This window comes from Saccopteryx leptura, chromosome 3, assembly GCF_036850995.1.
Source record: "Saccopteryx leptura isolate mSacLep1 chromosome 3, mSacLep1_pri_phased_curated, whole genome shotgun sequence".
Classification (NCBI taxonomy): domain Eukaryota; kingdom Metazoa; phylum Chordata; class Mammalia; order Chiroptera; family Emballonuridae; genus Saccopteryx; species Saccopteryx leptura.
Genome location: NC_089505.1, coordinates 27,363,604 through 27,370,648, shown reverse-complemented (window position 1 = coordinate 27,370,648; position 7,045 = coordinate 27,363,604).

Below are 7,045 nucleotides of genomic sequence, written 5' to 3'. Positions count from 1 at the left end.
GCCGCAGGGCGCCCTGCTGTACTCATCAGTCTTCCCAGCCTGTGGTGGCCCTGAGCCCCACTCAGGTAATGCCTCTTCCTTTCCATTCCCACCCCCAGTTCCCATAAATCTGATAAAGAGTTAGAGTGAGTCTTACTAAGTCAAACCAAACGAGTTCTTAAAAGGATGAATGTGGAGAAATCATTGTGAGCTAAGTTAGATCTTTTCCATACCTTCTTGGAAATCTAATCGAACTAGGTCATCAGTTCCTTGCCTATGATTCATTATTTCATCTTTCTTACCCCCTAAAATTTTATCACATGTTTATAGAGGCACTAAAACTATACATTAGAGCACAATAAAGTCAAGGCTTTTAAAAAAATTTTTAAAAGAGGCTCAAAAGAGGTAATGTATTTTGGCTTCTTTTTCCTCTTGTGTAGTCTCTTTCTTGTGGTTGGTGGAGGAATGACAGCTACTGAGCAGTACTCATCCATCCATTCGATAATTTAACACATTTGCTGCACTATCATGTGCTAGGCATTGTTCTCAGCAGCAAGGCTGCAGCGATAAATAAAGTAGACATTGCCCCTGCCTTCCCAAAGCCTACTTCTAAAAGGGAAAGCAGTCAGACAGCAGAATGTGGAGAGGACTCCAGGTTTTCCAGTGCCTCCGGGCTGTGTCACGCTTCTGCATCTAGACTCCTTATCTCTGCTTCCTCTGAGTGATGTTCCCATTGCATGTAAGCAAGCTCCCTGAGGTTTTCAAAGAAGAAGGTTACAGCGTATCTGAAGTTTGTTCCTTTCACACCTTCTTAGTGTTCCTTGTCTTCTAGACTTCTCAGCATCATCCTTCACTTACTTGCCAATATCCCCCTCCGAACTCTAGACTTCGCGGTAACGTTGGTATTTAAAGTGGGGGCTGATCATCTGGATATTCACTGTTGATGCTCAATTATTTTCAACGCCCTTGTTTTGAAGCAACCAAATTGCTCCAAATTACAGTTAGGAAAAAAAGAAAAATATTTGAAGTGAAGGTTTAATAAAGCAGAGCAGCAGAGAATTAAATTGAGGTTTCCACTGGGTTACTAACTCTGTAGAACAAATAAAGGGAAGTTAGGGGAGAAAAGATATACTGAAAACTTGATTCTCTCAAACATGTGAGCTTCTGTGTTATGTTAAAATGCTTACTAATGTAAGCATTCAGTGAGCTAATTGGGTGATATCATACCTGCAAGCTAACACTGACAACAGTGCCTCAGAGTAGACAAAAAGATAAATTCTAAAATCCTAGCAACTTGGGAGCAGAAAAATGTATACAGAATTGTTTCAAGTGAAATGCAATTTGCTTTGGGAAGAAAATTAAAGATACTAGGGGACCCCTGCTCTACGTTGCTTCAGCCATGAAATGCTGGCTTCAAACTCATTCCCTCTGTTCCCCTCTACCCCGACCCCCACCCCTCAGCCTGAGAGTCTGCCTTGACCATGCGGGCAGCTGCCTCCCTTGTGCTGGGTCCGGAGAGGCCTGGGTTAAGCCTCTGCCTCGCATAGACCTGATTCTCCTCTTATTTTCTCCTTGTGGCTTCCAGCAAGCCAATAATTCATCCAATTAAGGACTCTATTAATTATTTTTAAGTGTAATAAGGGATTTTGGTTAAAATTTTTATTATTCTTTAGAGATACATATTGAAGTATTACAGATGACATGACAAGATGTCCGGGTTTTGCTTCAAAAAAATTCAAGGGATTGGGGAAGGGGACCATGAGCTGATAATAGTTAAAACTGGGTATTGAGTTCATTATGCTCTCTGCTTTTGTATATATGTTTCCAATGTTTCATAAAAGAAAAATGGGTGCCCTTTACACCTTCTTGGTGCATGCCAGTTATTTGCAGAATGCAGAACTGCTTCAAGGTCATAGGTGTTACTCAGAGGATTGGCTGGGGGTCCAGCAGGTAAGAAAGAGTACATCATTTCCCAGTCGTTGCTGCTATAGGCATAGGGTTCTCTATTGGCCCGAGGGGGAGAAGGGAGGTGCTCAAGTTATAGTTCATTATAGAACTTTAAAAAGTTAACCTGCTGACTCCTAAATCACAGAATAAGGGAGAGGCACTGGAGTAGAAACCTAGGCCATCAGATCCCTTGAATAAACCCCCCATGAAGTAGTCCAGAAGACCAGTCTTTCAACACTTTTCTGAAGGTGAATAAGGAACAAGTGGCCTTTCACTGCCAAGACCTGGCTGAAGAAAATGACGAGGCCCCTAAGGACTGGCTTTGCCGTCTTGCTCATTTACTGAATGCTCAGCGCTGTGCCTGGCATATAGCGCATGCTCAGTTAAACATGTGTTTGAGCGAATAAACAACTAAAGGAATAAATGGCCGAATCTTCTTTGACATTATTCTATCCCTTTATGGAATGGATATTACAAATGAAGAACAATGCATAGTGATTTTGTAATAGACCTCAGGCCCTGCGGTCAGCCAGGCCTGATTTCACCCCTTGCTTTGTCACTGATGTGCTGTAGAGCCCGGCCAGGTTCCCTTAGCCCCTCCATTGACTCAGTCTCTTTCTCTGTAATATCAGGATGATAAAGTCAGCCTCCTGGGCTTGTTGTGAGGATTAACTAGGGTAATAAATGTAAAGAAATTAACCCAGTGCCTGTTAATTATTAGATCTTACTATTGATGACAAAATGGCATTAAAATTACCCAAAGGAGTTTTATAAAGATAGAGTTGAACTCAAAAAAGGGACTTTATTATCAAATACAGGCAATAAGCACAATGATCAATCTGATCAAATCTAATTTTGTTTGATTTTTGGACTATGAATATCAATATATTCTTTAAAATCTCCATAGGACCTAAGGCTTCATTAAGGTAACTTTCTGCCCCTCGTTCATAGTTCTGGGTAAATGCTATTAATATTATTTTGGTTGTCCTTGACCAAGGTCTTTCACTGATCTTGAAAACCCTGCTGAATGATTAGAGATTGTGCCCATGCGCTAGCATGTGCTTGTACGTTGTTTCAGCTCTGACAGGTTCTCATGTCATAATCGGAATCCAGCCAGCTGCCAGCCCCTCTACTGCAGCCACTTGGGTCCCCACCACCATCATCTCTTGCCTGATTTGTGGCCAAGGCCTCCTATCCTTTCTCCCTGCCTCTGCCACTGTCCTCTGCAGCAGCGGAAGCGTTCCTTTTAGGTGTCAGAGCAGAGCCTTAGTCAGAACCTCCCATGTCTTCCTGTCTCTCTCAGAATTAAAGTAAAAAAGTTTGTAGTCACCTATGGGGTCCTATATTATCTGGCCCTGTTAATTCTAAATTCATCTCCTACGACTCTCTTCCTAACCTGTGGTGCTCTAGCCTGCATGGTCTTTTTGTTGTTTCTCAAAGATGCCAGGCACATCCCCACAGTAGGACCTTTGACGAGTTGCCCCCTCTGCTTGAATGTTCTTCCTGAAAAGATGTTATGTTACATTCACCACTTCACTTAGGATGGTACTGGGCACATAATAAGCATTTGGTGCATACTGGTGAATTGATGAAAAGGAGTATGATCTAAGTGTGGGTATGAATTTGTAAGATTTAAGCTAAAAAACAAAACAAAACAGGAAGATGTTCTTTTGCTTTTTTATGTGCTGGGTTGGTTGTCCTGATGGGATTCTCTGATCTGTGAGTTACCAGGGTTCGGTTAGACACACACAGGCAACACTGGCCTTTGCAACATTGCCTGGAGCCACTGCCGACTCTTCAGCTGGACCAGTTAATTTGGGAATTAGCTGCCTCCCTGAGAAATCAATCATCTGAGTACCTTTCTAGTAGGAATACAGGGACACGTGGGGGTGGCATTTCTTTGGCAGTTTTCTAATTCTAATTCTCCTATGATCATTTTCTGTTTAGATTTTCTATCTCTTCTAGGTTCAGTTTCTACAGATTATATCATCTTTAGAAGAGGGTCCATTTCATTCATGCTTTTAAATTACTTGCAGAGTTGAGCAAATTATTATTCCCTTACAAGTTATTTATTTCCCCCTACTCTTGTGGTTCCCCTTTTATAATTTCCTATTTTGAGTAATGACATTGTCTCCCTTGTTGTTTTTTTGTTTTTGTGTGTGTCTGTGTGTGTGTTTTCATTAAGTTAGATGTTTATTTATCTTTAATTTTTTTCAAGATTTTTATAATTAGTTATATATTCTACTTTAAAAAATTTTTTATGTCACATTCATCTCTTCCTTTATGTTTTAAAATTTCTTCTGTCTTTTAGGGACAGACAGAAAGAAAGAAAGAGAGATGAGAAGCATCAATTCTTCATTGAGGCTCCTTAGTTGTTCATCGATTGCTTTCTCATATGTACCTTGATGGGGGGGGTCTACAGCAGTGAGTGACCCCTTCCTCAAGCCAGTGACCTTGGGCTCAAGCCAGCAACCTTTGGGCTCAAACCAGCGACCATGGGGTCATGTCTACGATCCCACACTCAAGCTAGCGACCCCACGCTCAAGCTGATGAGCCCACGCTCAAGCCAGCAACCTCAACCTTTCAAACCTGGGTCCTCTGTGTCCCAGGCCGATTATCCATTGAGCCACTGCCTAGTCAGGCTAATTTGTCATCTATTTTTATAAGAACTCCCTGAGTCAGATATTTATTTCATTTGTTTTACACATTATCTTATATTAATACAAGTGTGTACATTAGAAATATACTCTGCACTGCATCCCGCAGGCTCCCCCTTTGGCTCTGAAGTGTTTTCCTTATTTTATTTTAAACAGTTGAAATTTAGATTACTTTTTATTATCCAAGGGTTTTAAAAGAGAAGTAAAAACATAATTTCCAAGTGGAAAAGTTTTTTAATTTTAATTCTCATGGTTGCTTTTTCATGATTTCCAGAGCGGAAAATGCTGCTGACCTAATGCAACCATACACAGTATGGAAATCCCCTCCCTTGCGGCTTTACTTTCGGAGAGTCTAAGGACCGAGCGATGGATTAGTATTAATTTATATTATTCGTGAACAAAGATAAACATGGTCAGACCATTCATTGTTTAGGTGTCTTATCCGTCCAACAAGAGGTACACTGAGCTTCTAAGCAACATTTAAAAATCCTCATGAAACTCAGAGTAAGGGAAATACTTTCTGCATTTTAAAGTATATGACTTTTTTGGGGGTGTGATTTAAACGTAGCATTATGTGTAATCACCATAAAAAAGTAACTTTAATTAGAGTGTATTTCCAGCTTTACATAAGGCTATTTCTGGAGGTACCTGCCACGTTGTCAAAGTTAAAGCATGTCATATATTCTAAGAAAAGTGGAAGGTTTAATGTCCTTTTATTTTTTATATAGGAAGTTAAAGACATCAGACCAAAGTGAACAACACCTGGAATTTGGAGGTAGGTGAAACCTGAGTTCAAATCCCTCAGAATACACTCTTCCGAGCTTCGTTCCCTTACAGTGGGTCCCCATCCTGGTACTCAGATGCCAGCAGGATGCCATCTCTTATCCCCTTCATTTCCCAAGTGCCCAGACAAACCCAGAGCACTAGGTCCATTTGATTTCTGGAGTCTCCGGACTCTTTACCTGAACCCATTTAGGCATCCTATATTCACATATGTGCCTTGACTGTGGGGCTACAGCAGACCAAGTGACCCCTTGTTCAAGCCAGCGACCTTGGGTCCAAGCTGGTGAGCCTTGCTCAAACCAGATGAGCCCTCGCTTAAGCTGGCAGCCTCGGGGTCTCGAACCTGGGTCGTCCATATCCCTGTCCGATGCTCTATCCACTGCGCCACCGACCGGTCAGGCAAGACATCCTATATTCAAAAGTACAATCTTCCAGGTATGAATTAAGTCATGGGGTATAATGTACACCATGGTGACTAGAGTAAATAATACTGTATTGTACATTTGAAAGTTGCTGAGAGTAGATCTTCTCATCACAAGACAAAAATAATTTGCTACTATGTGTGGTGCTGTTAAGTACACTTATTGTGGTGATCATTTTGCAATTTATACAAATATCAAATCATTATGTTGTACACCAGAAACTGATGTTACATGCCAATTATATTTCAATTTTTAAAAGTCTCATATTCCCCAAAGTAGGGGCTCTGCCTTAATACTGCAGAGACGCTCCTGCCTTCTCCCGGGCCGTGTCCTTTCCTCAGCCCAGCACAGACTCCAGCAGAAACTTGTGCTCAAGGCCATGCGGCCATTCCTGGTGCCAGGATCCTGTGTCCCGGCTCCTGGCTGGCTCCTCAGCTTCTGAGCTATACTTTTCCCAAGCCCGGTGGTACCCTATCCCCACTCCCCAGCTCCACAAGGCCAGCCCTGTTATTACACGTTTTTGTTCTTGCATTCTGAGTTCCTACTATGTTGTGTTCCCAAGATATATGTACCTCTTTGGTTTCTGGTTTACCTAAAAACGACCTCTTACTTTCCTGTGCTCGTGTGTGTGTGTGTGTGTGTGTGTTTAATTTGGGAAATATGCATAATACCTGCCTTACAAGGTAGCTAGGAAAGCCATTGAAATTTACCAAACGTGTAGCAGAGGCCTGATAAACATGGGCCCTCCAGGCCTGGCGAGTTGCGGTAGCTGCCATAATGTATCGCAAATGTTCAAGCCAGAATCAAGCAAGAAGCCTGTAGCGTGGAGAGAGCATCATCACAGCCCCGAGGGAGTCAGGTCTGCTTCTATGCTAGCCCCACATGAGAAAGGTAGAAAGAAAGGGAGAGTTCCCGAGATGGCATAGCACAGGTAAGGCCGTGGAGGTAAAATCAACTCACTGACGCTGTTACGGGACATGGAGGTTAGTACTCTCAAAGAAGAAAAGAGCCGGCCCTAGCCAGGTAGTTCAGTTGGCCAGAGTGTCGTACCGACATGCTGAGGTTGCAGGGTTTAATCCCCAGTCAGAGCACGTATGAGAATCAACCAAGGTTGTCATGAGTAAGTGGAATAAGTCAACGTTTCTCTTCCTCACTCTCGGTCTCTCTCCTTCTCTCTCTAAAAAACAATAAATAAAAATTTAAAAAGAATAAAAGAGTTGGGTTTTTTTTTTGGCAACTTGTCCAGAGTTTGTCATC